Here is a 16,532-nt window from a genome sequence, read left to right as displayed (position 1 = left end):
GAAATACAGGTTTCTGGGCCCCATCCTCAGAGTTTATCTCTCAGTAGAAGGCCAAGAATCTGCATTGCTAACAAGTTCTCATGTGTTGATACTGCTGTTCCAGGACCACACTTTGAGGGCCACTGCCACAGAAGAAGGCGAGCAGGGGTCTGGGGAAAGTGGTCTCTGATTTGGAGCATAATTTGAACTTCGATCATTTACATTTTTGTATTTAGACAGATGATGCTTTCTGAGGTTAAGTATTTCATCTTTGATGTACCAAATCTGGGTAGCTGTACACAATTTAGTAATTTTGTGTAAGGTCAGTAGATTGGTTATCTACTGCTAGGTTACAAAGTACCCCAAAACACAGTGGCATAAAGCAGTAATTTGCTTATGATTCTGTAGACCTGCAATCTGAGCGGACTCAGTGGAAAAGATATGCATTTGCTCTACATGTGTGGGCTGGTCATGGCTCGGGCTGGAGGGCGCAGCATGGTCCCGCTCACATGTCTGGGTATGGCTGTCAGCTGGGCACCTTGGGGCTCCTTCCGCTAAGACACTTGTCTAACAGGACAGCCTGGGCTTCCTTACATGGAGGCTTGAGGCTCCACAAGGGTGCCTGGAAATCACACCTGCCCAGTTCTGTGAGTCAAGAAAGTCACAAAGCCAACCCAGGTTCAAGGGGAGAGGAAATGGACTCCACTGACTGATGGAAGTATTCTTGCCTGGAGAATTCCATGGACAGAGGAGCCTGGTGGGCTACAGTCCATGGGGTTCCAAAGAGGTGGACATGACTGAGTGACTAACACTTTCACCTTCACTGATGGAAGGAGTAGCAGAGTCATATGGAAAAAGCATGCAATTGAGGGGATTATTGTGTCTGTCCCTGGCAATAGTCTACTGTAGTGAGAACTGAGAATGACAGTATTATAGTAGGAATCCCTAACAGTTGTAAATATGGACATAGACTTGTCAATCATGTTTTATCCCTACCAGGACTAGAGTGTCACATGGATAAAACACTTCCAAACGTGCACTGGTGGAAAAGAAATACAGTGCGGGGTGTGGCCTGGCCAGTGTGTAGCCATACTGCACAGCGGACTCCGGCGCCTTGGAGGAGTGTGCTCGGGAGCCTTGCCCCTGGCGAACTGTGGATGATCGCTACGGAGCTTTCACTGTGGGGTGGGGATTGGGGGGGGCGCTGTTTTCCACCGTCAACTGTGGTCTGGTGCGGCTTCGGAGCAAGGAAGATCCCTGGAACTTCCATCACCAGTGGAGCATAGACCAGGGCTGTGCTGGCTGCCCGCAGTGGCCCATTGGTCATGGTGGGCTCGGCAATGATGGGGGGCATCCTATTGGCCCTCATCGAGGGTATTGGCATCCTTCTCACTTGCTATACCATGCAGCAGTTCCGCAATGCACCCCCTTTCCTGGAGAACCCTGGCCAGCTGCCCTCTAAGGAGGGTATCCCGGGCCCAGGCTACCCCAGCTATCAGCAGTACCACTGAGGAAGTGACTGCCTATCACCGCCACTGTGAGAGCTCCTTCTCGGTCCCCTCCTGGGTGATCAACCTTGAAGGGAGGGCTGGCTCCCAGTTGGCCCATGGGACACTCCAGAGAGGGCCTCTATCTGTTCCCTTATCCCAGGTTGGGGGGGGGGGGAACCCCAGCTGCCCTGATGGATGGGTCCCTCTTCTCTCAGGGCACTCCAACCCCCACTCATATATGTAACATGCTCTCACCCCAATCGCTCTGCATGGCACTCTGATGAGTATTTAAAGCCAGTTTTGAAAATGAAAAAAAAAAAAAATACAAGATTAAATAGGATTTTAGAAATTTTTTTTTTTTTTTTGCTTATTGAAGACAGTTTCCCTTATCTTTACTAATAACAAAGTTGCTCACATATGAGGAAGAGAAGACAAGTTGAAAATAACACCATAAATATTTTTCTGGTCTGCTTTAGATTTTAATTGAAAGTAATGATCTCAACTTTTGAAAGTCAGTATTTAAAAAATAATGTTCTCACTCCCATAAAACAGGACCTCATACCCTAAAAAAGGTCAAGTTTATAGCATATTTATATGTGGTACCATTTAGGATGTGGGTAGGTGCTGGAGAAGACTCTTGCGAGTCCCTTGGACTGCAAGGAGATCTAACCAGTCCATCCTAAAGGCGATCAGTCCTGGTGTTCATTGGCAGGACTGATGCTGAGGCTGAAACTCTAATACTTTGGCCATCTCATGTAAAGAGTTGACTCATTGGAAAAGACCCTGATGCTGGGAGTGATTGAGGGCAGGAGGAGAAGGGGCCGACAGAGGATGAGATAGCGGGATGTCATCACTGACTTGACGGACATGAGTTTGGGTAAACTCCGGGAGTTGGTGATGGACAGGAAGGCCTGGCGTGCTGTGATTCATGGGGTCACAAAGAATCAGACACAACTGAGCGACTGAACTGAACTGAACTGAACTGAAGAGACATTCCTCCCTGCATGAAATGTCTACAAGTTCCTGAAATTTTACAAGGAATGATTCATTATTTGTTCCAAGCATTGTTCATTTTCACTGGATTATTGCATAGCAGATACTTCTGGGAAGGGGAGGATAGGAAGTTGGTAGAACTGTCCTATGAATAATTTAGAGGAACACTCTTCTCAGAGAATTCTGAGTCTGGCTGCCTTTGGAGGAAAGGGTTGCCAAAGACAGGAGTCAGGTGAGATGAGGAAAGGCTGAGGTGGCATGCACTGGGCTTATGTGATGTGAAGACAATTGACTCCATACCCGCTCTTTAGTTTGGAGAGAACATTTTCTTCCTCCAGTATGATATTCATGCACTATTTGTGTTTTTTCCCCAAACACTTCTCCACCAAGAATATTTCTTTACCCTTAAAATAGCTCCTGCCACCTGCTTTGAGATCTTTCTCTTATAATAACTTTTAGCTGCTGTGCTTTTCCTTTGGAATGAAGTTCTCTCTTTCAGCCCTTCCTTTTCACTGTATTTTCCCAGGTGGGAGAGACGTCCCTGGCAGTCTGCTGGACCTCTGAAGCTGCCGGTCCCCTGTGGGGAAAGCCCAGCTGGGGCAGACACAGTACTGTCTGTTCACCAGGTGCAAAATCCACCACAGGGCAGAGCTGGTGCAGCCTGTGTTTTCCTTGTTTGAACAGCAAGCTTATTTACCCCTTTGATTTTCATAAGAGTACTCAGTCTTTCCTTTTAATGCATTCCTTTACCCAGTGAAAACTAAATCCAACCCAGAAGCCCTGAGGAGTTACAGTTTAGGGAGCTGCTTTTTGTTAGAGGAGCTAGTATAGTGGGGGCCTGGGATTTTATTATTCCTACAGAAGGCAAGAGCCTGTTCTGTGGTTAGGATAAAAAGCTCTGTGACTAAAGGATTCTTTCTTTTTTGGGGTCACATTTCTCCCACTAGCTTCCAGGTCCTTTTGCGATACTTCTTCCAGCTGAAGTGATCTGTCATGTAGAGAGCGAAGGAGAAGTGGGAGCTGTCGGATTTCCTTCCCCAGCCCGGCAGCAGGACTTCTCCTGCAATCAGGACCGGCCAACAGCCTGTCGCTTGGGAGGTGGGCGCTGAGGAAAGGAGATTCGACTCAGAAGTATCGCATCTCTGGAGAAGTCCCCAGATACAGGGCAGTGAGCCAGTGGGTGCTGTCTGCCTCCTGGTGTTCCCTCTCTTGGAAGCCAAGGCTTAGTTTTGCAGCCAAACTAGAGATGGGGTTCCTTCTGCGGTAGTCCTGGGAATCTACTCAATATGGATTTTACAGTTAGCTAGAGCTTGACGTAAGCTGGAGCTAGAGCTGACCAGGCATTGTGCCTCTTTTAAGCCCCTGCAAAGGCTTCTCCCCCACCCCACCCCAGCTGGTTGGCAGGATCCAAGGGGATACCCACAGGCCATTGAAGCCTTCTCAGTATTGGAGTATCCGAGTTTGCACTCCAAAGTCACTATTTTCTCCACAAGCACTTCATAGAGACATGCACTTTTTTGGGGAAAATATGTGGCAGTTTGATAAATCCAATTAGTTGCATAGTGTCATGACAGTAGCTAAAGAACCATGTGATAAAAGCATCGCTGGTTTTGACAGCTTGCACAGGTCCACCCGAAAAACAGGTGTGCCACAGGCAACAAATGAATTGGAGGGAAGTGCTGATTTGCTAACAAGATAGACCAGCAAGGTGTCAACGTGTCAAGAACAAAAACATAATCTCTGGGATTCTCTTGGAGAAATTCTGCTGAGTCCTCCATCTTCTAGCATCTGTGCATGGGCGCCGTCCAATGCCTAGAACTGCCCCAGTTTCTGAGGGGCTGTAGCAGTGTACTATAAGAGCATAACCAGGAGAAGAGAAACCATGCTGAGTGTCTGAATCTGTGGAATATAATGCAGGTAACTGTTGGTGTAGGAGATGGAAGAGTAGAGAGGCCAAGCAATGGATGGCAGGATAACTCAGAGACTAGCGACAGCAGGAAGCCACTGATTCTTCTGAACTGGAACTCAACGGGGAGGAAGTGCTTCTTTACCAAAGTAGAGCAGGCACGAGGGTCATCTGGTGGAAACCACTGTGGGACTATTTGGTAGGAGCTGGAGCCACCGAGAAGATGCCAGAGGCACTGCCTTACACAGAGAGGGAGGGGGAGTAATACCTCGGGAGGGTCAGTCTGCTGGAATCCAGAGCAGCAGAGGGTGAGGACTGGCCAGGCAGGGAGCCCCGTGCGGATGTGGGTGTGTATAGAAGGAAGTTCATAATCCAGTCTTGCTGCTCATGGACCTTGTGTCTTCAGTGCCAGAGATGACTCTGGGCTGCCGTGAAATCTACCAATAGCATCACCTCCTGTCATCAGATAATCTGGTAGAGGGAGTCTCAAGGTTAAGATGTATTGTTTAGTTTTTGCTAGGACTGTGTGTTATTTGAATGTATATGCATTTATTCAAAACTCATTGAACTATAATCTTTTAAGTTATACCTCAATAATATATAAATATACAAAAAGAGTATTATGCTCTGAAGTCATACTGTCTGTATCAACTACTAACTATCTCTTTTGCACTGATTTGTGTCTTTTCCCCCACTCCCTCCCTACTCCCCCACCCATCCTCCAGATTCATATGCTGTAGCCCAAAGCCCGATGTGACTATATTTAGAGATAAGGGCCTCTAAGAAGGTAATTAAGGTTAAATGAAGTCATAGGGTGGGGCCCTAACCCATCAGGACTGGTGTCTTCAGAGGAAGAGGAGGATAAATCAGCGAGCTCTCTCTCTCTGCATGTGTACTGAATTAAAGGCCACATGAGGACACAGCAGGAAGGCAACCATCTGCAAATCAGGAAAAGAGACTTCACTAGAAACCAACCTTGCCAGCACCTTGATCTTGGACTTTGAAACTGCAGAAGGCTGAGAAAACAAATTTTTGTTCTTTACATCACCCAATCTGTGGTATTCTATTACAATAGCCCAAGCTGACCAATATGCTAGCATGTGACTGAGCAAATCGGTATCTTCTATCAAGCTTAATTTCTTTTTTTCAAAAATGGAGATGGTAAAAGTTCCCCTTCACAAGATATTTGGAAGAATTATCTGTGAGTTTAAAGCACTTAGTATGCGGTAAGTATGCATATGTAGCTCTTGCTCCTCATATCCCTGGATTTCTGCCTCAGTATCCCCACCTGGAGTTCCGGGTCTCGGCCCTCATCAGCTGCTGCCTCCCAGCCCCACAGCCTCACACTGGATCTCACTGGTCCTCTCCTTTGTTCCGTTCCTGGTGTCCTCCTGCCGCTGCTCTGGGTCCTGCTGGTCCTGACTTTTTTCCCCGGTCAGTGCTCCAGTTGCCGGCACCATCTCAACCCTGAGAGTGCCGTGTCCCTGTTATTTGCTGCGTTGGTCCATCTACCAGCTGGCTTGTGTGGCTGAGCTAGTGTATCCCTTTCCTACGACCCCATCCCCTCTGGACCTGGCTTAGGTTAACCCAGCACACTGCCCATATTCTCTAGTGCTTCAGGTTCTTGACATTGACTCTGGAAGCTGCGGCTGCTCTAGGTTTTTCTGTCTCGGCAGTGAAGGGGTAAATGGATGAGTTTGCTTTGGAGCTGCATTTGCATGGCAGGCACACTTTTATGTTTGTTTGTTTTTAACTTAGATTGTGGGCTTATTGGGTTGGGTTTTAGGAGAAGTAATGGAAATTATATGTTTGGGAGGGTAGGGGGCCATGGTCACAGGCTGATTGGATACAAGTTCCCAGCATCAGTTCCTTACTCAGCGCTTATTTCTGCTTTTATTCTGGCCTTGGGATTTGCGGTTGTCTGCCTGAGGTTTGTTGGGTGGTTTGTAAGCAGTAGTTCTCAGGTTGGTGATGACTCGTGTATTAGTTTTCAATTGCCACACGTCTCAAACTAAACAGCCTCAAACAACACACACATTATCCCAGGATTTCTGCGGTTTTTAGTCTTTTAAAAGTACAAAAATGATAAAGCTGGTTATAACAAGTTTAAACATTAAAAGTTCATAAAGTGAAAATTATACATAAGACTTTCTTGTACGCTAAGTTGCTTCAGTCGTGTCTGACTCTTTGTAACCCTGTGGACTGTAGCCCTCCAGGCTCCTCTGTCCATTGGATTCTCCAGGAAAGAATACTAGAGTGGATTGCCATGCCCTCCTTCAGGGGATCTTCCCAACCCAGGGATCGAAACTGCATCTTTTGTCTCCTGCATTGGCAGGCGGGTTCTTTACCACCACCTGGGAAGCCCATGTCCTTCTTGCTCCCCTCTATTCCAGTTCTCAGAAACAACTGCTGGTAGCCATTCAGCACATCCATTCATGTTTCCCCATGCTTCAGTGAACATGTGCTCACACACATATGCACACTTTTTTTTTTTTTTGTAGAACAAGAATAAACTCAGACTTAAATGACGCAGGACTTTTGTTTGCAAGTGACAGAAACTCTACATCAACTATCTTAGGCAAAAAGAAGAATTCACTGGCAGAAGAGTGAAAACCACAGGATTCATTCCCTCTGTCTCTGTCTCCAGCATTCTCCACAAGCCGGAACTCTGGTTACCAACGCCCCCAGGCTTCCCACACGAGGGCTGATCCTTCCGCCTTCAGCTCCAAGTGAGATACTCCCAAGAAGTACTTTGGCTGCAAACAACACAAAATCTAATTGTCAGCAACTTAATAGGGGATTCTTCTTTTCATGGAGCAAGATGTGAAGAGGTAGACGGTTCTGTAGCAGATTGGTGCCATGGTTCTGGGTCAGTTTCTTGCATTCTCTTAGTCTTTCCCTCACGGTTGTAAGTGGGTGCAGCAGCTCATCATATTCTCCTTTGACAATGTCTTTTTTTTTTTTTTTTAAACCTGACTTCTCTCAAAACCAAAGCCCAAGACAAAGGCTGTGTGCAATGACTTGTGGTGATGATTGAAGGGAGCAGAGTAAGGACTGGAGGAGTGAAGCTGGGAATGAGGGGCAGCTAATATCAGGATGCATTACTGAGTGGGACAAGCCTTGGGTGACTAGTGCTACAGTCCGCTGCCACCTCCCAAGGGGCCTTCTGAAATATATCTCAGCACTGTCCCCTGGGGAACCAAAGACAGGAACATTTTTCTATCAGTGTAGAAACTAAACAGTAGGACAATGAACATATTTTCCAGTCGATGTATGTACATGTGGTATACACAGCTCATATCTCATAGTATTTTGCTATGCAGATGAACCACCTTTTAAAGCGTTTTCTCCTATTAATTCATGTTTAAGTTGCATCCCTGGTTTTGTATCAATTTGCCATAAGCATTCAAAGGGATATGGCTTTTCTTTTTTTCATTCCCAGGAAATTCCATTTCATGGGTTTGACACACTGGAAAATATAACAATACTCCATCTTGCCAAAGCACAACTATTTCACACTAACCTATTCAGAAAAGAAATAGGGAAGAGGTAAAAATAACTCCTAAGAAGTCAAATAGATGTCAAACAGCCCTGAAATCCAATGCAACAGGCAGTGCTGTGCGCAGCGTCACTCTAGTTTTGTCTCAAATTTCACACATTTTACTTGTAAGAGAGGGTTTTATTGAGAGCCTATTTAACCTCCTTTTACTTATAATTCTAAATAATTACTATTTCCACAGCAAATAAAAAAGGAAAGAAAGCTGTTAAGGAAGCCACACTGACAAACTCAAAATAAAAAAGTGACCACTGATAAGCAACAGAGGAGGCAAAAAACCCAAACGGCGATGATGAAGAAAACCTTGAAAAAAGTCATAAACATGCAAAAGAATATTGGTGTTTTATCTACTCTATGGAACAGTAAATGGACTGAGGTTCACAGCCAAAAAGGATAGTTAAAATTGCATTCAGAGTGCTCTTTACAAGGCAAGGCAATGAATAATTTATTTTATGCCGTTATATTCTTTCACGCAGTATTGACTGAGTATGATTATTTCTTATGTGTAATATATTTTAGAAAGATTTCCCAATAAGTAGGCTTAAAACGATGAAAAGAGTTGATTCTAAAAGCTCTGGGGAATTTCACTCTCCAAACAGCCATTTTCCATGGAGTTTCAGCCAAGAAATTTCCTGCAGCATACCGATTGGGTGGCCAGAGGGAGTGATGTCTCTGCCTCTCCGCACAAGGGGGCGATGTTGACCAGCCTTTGCTTCTAATTCAGGCCAGCGGCGCTCTGTCTCCAGAGTACACTTGCACAGTCACTCACCATCCATCCTGGAGCTGTGATGGATTAAGCTGGGAGGCAAACGTTAAGGCTTTTATCCATCCTCCTAGAACTTTTCCAGAAATGTTAGAGGTGAGCTGGAATGGAAGCAGTAAGAAAAAAATCCTTTTCCAGGAAGAAAGGCATTTAGGAAATTTTCTACAAAAGTATAATAACTAGCAAACATATTGTTCCTTTTTTATTTCATTTGTCTAATTAATAAACAGTACTATCCCAGCTGTGGCATCAGCTAACCAAGCTATTACTCTGTGTTATGTGTGTGTGCGTGTGCTCTTGGAATAAACTAATAGTATTGAATAAAGTTTTTTTTTTTTTTGCTTTGTTCCAGATGCTTATAGTCTAATGAATGCACTAATTCTTATATATTTGTAATTTTATTACTGTTGTAAATGTTACTACTCCATTTAAAAAATTCACTGTCATTTCCTCCTCTATTCTTGTTTTTTCTTTTTCCCTTTTTGGTCTTATGTACTGTGGTAGACAGAATAATGCCCTCTGAAAGATAATCATGTCTTAATCCACAGAACCTATGAGTATATCATGTTACATGGAAAGGGGAATTAAGTTTGTAGATAGAATTAAAGTTGCTAACCAGTTGACTTTAAGGAGATTATCCTGGATTATCTGGTGAGCCAAATGTAATCACAGGAATCCTTAAGTGGGCAAGGCAGAGGCAAAAACGTTAGAAAAAAGAGAACTGGCTTTGTGAGAAAGACCTGCCGTTGATGGCTTTGCAAATGGAAGGGAGCACAAGCTAAGGAATGTGGCAGCCTCTAGAAGCGCGAAAAGGCAAGAGAGTACGGTCTCTCCTAAAGCCTCCAGAAATGGATGCAGCCGTGCCGACACCTTGGTTAGCACGGTGAGATCCATTTTGAACTTCTGACTACTAGGACTCTAAGATACTAAATTTGTGTTGTTTTAGGTCGCTAAGTCTGTGGTGATTTGCTCCAGCAGCAACGCGAAACTAATGCACATGCTCATACATTACATTTAAGACATTTTGTGAAGCTTTTACTGAATGCTCAAGATTGTACACAGAGACAAGATGTGAAGGTAACGTGAATGTCACACCTTCCCACAAGCCATCAGCGTTTTGGACGATGAACTAGGGTTTTATTTCTGTCACACAGACCTTTAGCTGTCATGTGATGCTCGCAGTAGCATGTGTGCGTGCTAGGTCACTTCAGTCATGTCCGCCTCTGTGCGATCCTGTGGACCACAGCCTGCGAGGCTCCTCTGTCCATGAGATTCTCCAGGCAAAAATACTGGAGTGCGTTGCCATGGCCTTCTCCAGGGCATCTTCTCAACCCCAATCTCAATTCATCAAATTCCAAAACTGCAGAATAGTTGGAATAGAGGTTTTCACCAGTGGTATATGTGAGAGTCATTGCTGTGGTGGATATGAACGGGCAGTAAAAATATAATGCCTGTACCTGCCCCTGGAAGTTATGACTTATAGTCTGGAGAAAGTGAAGAGGAATTAAAGAGCCTCTTGAAGAGGGTGTAAGAGGAGAGTGAACAAACTGGCTTAAAACTCAACATTCAAAAAACTAAGATCATGGCATCTGGTCCCATCATTTCGTGGCAAATAGAAGAAGAAAAAGTGGAAGCAGTGACAGATTTTATTTTCTTGGGCTCCAAAATCACTGCAGATGGTGACTGTAGCCATTACATTAAGTTGAAAGTTGCCTGCTCCTTGGAAGAAAAGCTATGGTAAACCTAGATAGCGTATTAAGAGCAATGACATCATTTTGCCGACAAAGGTCCAAGTCAAAGCTATGTTTTTTCCAGTAGTCGTGTATGGATGTGAGATTTGGACCACAGAGAAGGCTGAACGCCTAAGAATTGATGCCTTAGAATTGTGGTACTGGAGAAGACTCTTGAGAGTCCCTTGGACTGCAGAGAGATCAATCCAGTCAATCCTTAAGGAAATCAGTGCTGAATATTCATTGGAAGGACTGATGCTGAAACTGAAGCTTCAATACTTTGACCACCTGATGTGAAGAGCTGATTCATTGGAAAAGACCCTGATGCTGGGAAAGACTGAAGGCAAAGGGAGAAAGAGGGTGGCAGAGGATGATATGGTTTGATAGCATCACCGACTCAATGGACATATGTTTGTGTAAACTTTACTCTGGGATATTGTGAAGGACAAGGAAGCCTGGCATGCTGCAATCCATGGGACTGCAAAGAGTTGGACATGACTTAGCAACTGAACAACAACGGTCTGGAGAAACATTTGGCTATATGTTATCTTCTAAAAACCCTCTAGGTAATTCTTTACCTTATTTTAGAGAAGGAGATAAACATAGTAACAGAAAAACAAAGGCCAAAGAAATTTCAACAAGTTAAGCATTTGCTACCAAATAGGTGGAACCATGCTGGTTGATTACAATGTAATACAATTATAAGTTAACAATAACAACAATAAAAGAGAGCTACCTGGGAATTTCTTGGCAGTCCAGTGGTTAGGACATGGCACTTTCACTGCAGGGGCCCAGGTTCAATCCCTAGTCAGGGAACTAAGATCCTATAAGCAGTAAGGAGAGAAAATCTATACATTTGGAAATTAGCAAGACATTTTCCTAGATAGTTAATTTTCTGGATGAAGAGATAGAATAAAATTGTATAATGTTCAGAATGAAACCGCAATGAGAGTAGTACTATCAGAATTATAAAAAGTAGGCAAAGTGTCATTTGGAGGGAAATTTATAACAAGTTTTTATTAGAAAAATAAATCAGATTGAACATAAAATACCCAGCTCAAGAAAATACAAAAAGAACAAAAATCCCAAAGAGTAGAAAGATTTATGTTGGGTTAAAGATCAAAAATAAATAAATAAATAAATAAATAAATAAAGCAAAATAACCTCAGTGGAATTGACTAATAAAAATGAAAAGTTTGTTTCTTGATAAAGATAAATAAAAAAACAAACTTTAGTTGTGATACATATATGGTTTTATTATTAGTTGTAGTGTTAGTATTAATAGTAGTGGCAGTAGCAGTATTAAGAAAGCATGAATACAGTGCCCTATATCAGAGACATTTATTATCTACCAAGTATGCACATACTTGCTACTTTCCCAAGCCCTCTTAGTCATGAGCCTGTAAGCAGAATGGCCACTGAATTGTAAGTAGAATGACACATAGGATTTCTCAGCCAAAGCATTTAAGACCGTATATGATCCTTCGGGCTTCCCTAGTGTCTGCAGCTTCCCTTTTCCTCTCTCCCGCTGTGATCTTGAAGGCCATGTCCTGAGATAGCAAAGTCATTCAGTGGAAGCAGCTTAGATTACTGAGTCCCCAGATAAAGGATAGATGCCCTGGGGAGTTGCCTAATTGACATAGCACCCTGTGTGAGCAAGAGATTAAACTTTCCTGAGTCACTGGCTCATGTTTTAATCTAGCATAGTCTGTTATCCTGACTAATGCATGTTTTATAACATGTGTTTTTCTGGTGTGCTTCTCAGTTGTTAGATAAATACCTATAACTTAACCAGTGTACTATGAAAGTTAAAGTGTAGGAAGAGAGTGGAAGAAGAGAGGAGGAGAGATTAGCTGAACTCTTCAAAGTTCACTGTTTGTTGTCAGACAATATACCTGTTAGTTTTCAGGACCTAATAGCCCTGGTATGCATCTACAAATATGTATATACCTGAAAGCCTGTAGAAGAAAAGTTTCCAGTCACATCCTTTAATGTTCAGAATATTTTTCTTAATTTGTTAATTCACTGTTGCTTTAGAAAGATAGTAAGACTAAGCATCAATTCTTTTGTTTCTAACTCCAATAAACTATTAATGTGATTTATTACAGTTAACTCATTACAGCATATTTCCACCAAAATGAGAAAACAAAAATAACACACAATCAACAGGTCTCAGCATTAAATGACCTATAACTGAATTTGACCTGATTTTCATGCTAATTCTCACATTCAGAATGCAGAGCCAGCCATTTACTAACATTTATTGTAAAAGTAGTTCTGTATTATTTGTAGAGGAGTGTTTTCATTTGTTAGTCATATTTCTGAAATGCATAGAACATTGAAGCACGCTCTAGTTTAATATATGGAGTTAGCTTGTTTGCATTTCTATTTCAATTTCACCCCCTTACTAGCTAGGTGTGTGCTGTGCTTAGTCGCTCAGTCATGTCTGACTCTTTCTGACCCCATGGACTGTAGCCTGTCAGGCTCCTATGCCCATGTGGATTCTCCAGGCAAGAATACTGGAGTGGATTGCCATGCTCTCCTCCAGGGGACTTTCCCAACCCAGGGATTGAACCTAGGTCTACTGCATTGTAGGCGGATTCTTTACGATCTGAGCCATCAGGGAAGCCTAAGAATACTGGAGTGGGTAGATCGTCCCTTCTCCAGGGGATCTTCCTGACCCAGAAATTGAACCAGGGTCTCCTGCATTGCAGGCAGATTCTTTACCAGCTGAGTTACCAGGGAAGCCCACTAGCTAGGTAGCCTTGGGTATTATTTAACCTCTTTGAGCCCCAGTTTCTCCTCCTGTAAACTGGGAGTAACAGTAATTGCAGTGGGGATCCAAACTGGTGCTCTGTGTAAATTGCTCAAAAGTGTTGCTGTTGGCAGTGATGATGATGCCTACAATGGAGCAGTTTTGAGAGCGGTGCTAGTTGCATGGAACGGGCACTGACGAGCAGCTCTGCCTCTTCCTGTGTATCTCTGAGCAACTTGTTCTTTAGCTGCTCAGTTGTGTCTGACTCTGTGACCCCATGGACTGCAGCACGCTAGGCTTCCCTGTCCTTCACCATCTCCTGGAACTTTCTCAAACTCATGTCCACTGAGGCAGTGATGCTGTCCGACCATCTCATCCTCTGTCGTCTCTTTCTCCTAGCTTCAATCTTTCCCAGCATCAGGGTATTTTCCAATGAATCAGCTCTTCATGTCAGGTGCCCAAAGTATTGGAGTTTCAGCTTCAGCATCAGTCTTTCCAGTGAATATTCAGGATTGATTTCCTTTGGGACTGACTGGTTTGAACTCTTTATGGCCCAAGGGATCTCAAGAGTCTTCTCCAACACCACAGTTCAAAAGCATCAATTATTTGGTGCTCAGCCTTCTTTATGGTCCAGCTCTCACATCCATACATGACTACTGAAAAAAAACCCATAGTTTTGACTAGATGGACCTTTGTCAGCAAAGTAATGTCTCTGCTTTTTAATACACTGTCTAGGTTTGTCATAGCTTTTCTTCCAAGGAGCAAGTGTTTTTTAATTTCAGCTGCTGTCATCATCTACAGTGATTTTGGAGCCCAAGAAAATAGTCTGTCACTGTTTTCATTGTTTCCCCATCTATTTGCCATGAAGTGATAAGACCAGATACTATGATCTTAGTTTTTTGAATGTTGAGTTTTAAGTCAGCTTTTTCATTCCTCTTTTGCACTTCTCAAGAGACTCTTTATTTCCTCTTTGCTTTCTGCCATAAGGGTGGTGGTATCTGCATATTTGTGACCATTGATATTTCTCCTGGCAGTCTTGATTCCAGCTTGTGCTTCATCCAGCCCAGCATTTTGCATGATTTACTCTGCATATACCCCTGGAGAAAGAAAGGGCAAACCATTCTAGTATTCTTGCCTGGGAAATCCCACAGACAGAGGAGCCTGGTGGGCTACAGTTCGTGGAGTTGTAAGAGTTAGACACGACTTAGCAACTAAACCACCACCACTCTGCATATAAGTTAAATGAGCAGGATGACAATATACAGCCTTCACATACTCCTTTCTCAATTTTGAACCAGTCTGTTGTTCCATGTCCAGTTCTAACTATTGCTTCTTGACCTGCATACAGATTTCTTAGGAGGCAGGTAAGGTGGTCTGGTATTCCCATCTCTTGAAGAATTTTCCACAGCTTGTTGTGATCTACAGAGTTAAAGGCTTTGGCATAATCAATAAAGCAGAAATAGATGTTTTCATGGAATTCTCTTGCTTTTTCTATGATCCAACAGATGTTGACAATTTGCTCTCTGGTTCCTCTGCCTTTTCTAAATCCAGCTTGAACATCTGGAAGTTCTTGGTTCACATACTGTTGAAACCTGGCTTGGTTTTGAGTATTACTTCGCTAGTGTGTGAGATGAGTGCAATTGTGTGGTAGTCTGAACATTCTTTGGCATTGCCTTTCTTTGGGTTTTAAATGAAAACAGACCTTTTCTAGTCCTGTGCCCACTGCTGAGTTTTCCAAATTTGCCGGCATATTGAGTGCAGCACTTTCACAGCATCATTTTTCAGGATTTGATATTGCTCAGCTGGCATTCCATCACCTCCACTAGCTTTGTTCATAGTGATGCTTTCAAAAGGCCCACTTCACTTCGCACTCCAAGACGTCTGGCTCTAGGTGAGTGATCATACCATCGTGGTTATATGGGTCATTAAGATCTTTTTTATATGGTTCTTCTGTGTATTCTTGCCACTTCTTCTTAATAACTTCTGCTTCTGTTAGGTCCATACCATTTCTGTCCTTTATTGAGCCCATCTTTGCATGAAATGTTCCCTTGGTATCTCTAATTTTCTTGACGAGATCTCTAGTCTTTCCTACTCTTTTGTTCCCCTCTATTTATTTGCATTGTTCACTTAAACAGGCTTTCTTATCTCTCCTTGCTATTCTCTGGAACTCTGCATTCAGATGAATATATCTTTCCTTTTCTCCTTTTCCTTTCACTTCTCTTCTTTTCTCAGCTATTTGTAAGGCCTCTTCAGACAATCATTTTGCCTTTTTGTATTTCTTTTTCTTGGGGATGATTTTGATCACTGCCTCCTATACAAAATTATGAACCTCTGTCCATAGTTCCTCAGGCACTCTGTCTCTCAGATCTAATGCCTTGAATCTATTTGTCACTCCCACTGAATAATCATGATTTGATTTAGGTCATACCTGAACGACCTAGAGGTTTCCCCCTACTTTCTTCAATTTAAGTATGAATTTGGCAATAAGGAGTTCATGATCTGAGACACAGTCAGCACCCAGTCTTGTTTTTGCTGACTGTATAGAGTTTCTCCATCTTTAGCTGCAAAGAACATAATCAATCTGATTTTGGTATTGACCATCTGGTGAGGTCCATGTGTAGAGTATTCTCTTGTGTTGTTGGAAGAGGGTGTTTGCTATGATGAGTGCGTTCTCTTGGCAAAACTCTACTAGCCTTTTTTGCCTTGCTTCATTTTGTGCTCCAAGGCCAAATTTGCCTGTTACTCCAGGTATCTCTTGACTTCCTACTTTTGCATTCTAGTCCCCTATGATGAAAAAGACAAAAGGACATCTGTTTTTGGCATTGGTTCCAGAAGGTCTTGTAGGTCTTCACAGAACCATTCAACTTCAGCTTCTTTGGTATTAGTGGCTGGGGCATAGACTTGGATTACTGTGATATTGAATGGTTTACTTTGGAAACACACCAAGCTCATTCTGTCATTTTTTGAGACTGCACCAAGTACTGCAGTTCGGACTTTTTTGTCTCAAATGCAGCACCTTTTTTGCTCATTTTTGAGCAAATTACCCTCTCTCATTTTCAGTTTTCTCATGTACAAATGAGGGTAATTATAGTTATCTGGTAGACCTGTTAGGAATATCAAATGAAATAGAGTATTACAAATAGTGTTTAGCACAGAGTTGGGTACACAAGGCACTCAGTAAATAATAGCTCTTATTATGAAAACCCCAAATTGGAAAACTTCTACATGGTTTACTTATATAGTACAAATATCAAAAATAATATTCTGTTACCATGTTCTTCTACTCCCTCCTGTGGCCCTAAACACTGCTATTTTCTGAACTACAGGCCAAGTTCTGATACCAAGAATTTCAATATAAAA

At 42.9% G+C, this 16,532-nt stretch overlaps 1 long non-coding RNA gene and 1 pseudogene across 1 annotated transcript; both read left to right on the top strand.

Annotated features, from left to right (window-relative positions):
* The first annotated feature begins 474 nt into the window (after positions 1-474).
* Positions 475-1,578, top strand: LOC138433141 (mitochondrial import inner membrane translocase subunit Tim17-B pseudogene; annotated as a pseudogene).
* A 3,637-nt stretch (positions 1,579-5,215) lies between these two features.
* LOC138434153 (uncharacterized) lies at positions 5,216-9,133 on the top strand. The gene is made up of 3 exons (XR_011254659.1): positions 5,216-5,594; positions 6,870-7,237; positions 8,109-9,133. It is a non-coding gene; the product is annotated as an uncharacterized lncRNA (long non-coding RNA).
* The last annotated feature ends 7,399 nt before the right edge of the window (positions 9,134-16,532 follow it).

This window comes from Ovis canadensis, chromosome 2, assembly GCF_042477335.2.
Source record: "Ovis canadensis isolate MfBH-ARS-UI-01 breed Bighorn chromosome 2, ARS-UI_OviCan_v2, whole genome shotgun sequence".
In the NCBI taxonomy this organism is placed as follows: Eukaryota; Metazoa; Chordata; class Mammalia; order Artiodactyla; family Bovidae; genus Ovis; species Ovis canadensis.
Note: the sequence above shows the minus strand (reverse complement) of the source record. Positions and strands in the feature narration are given on the sequence as shown.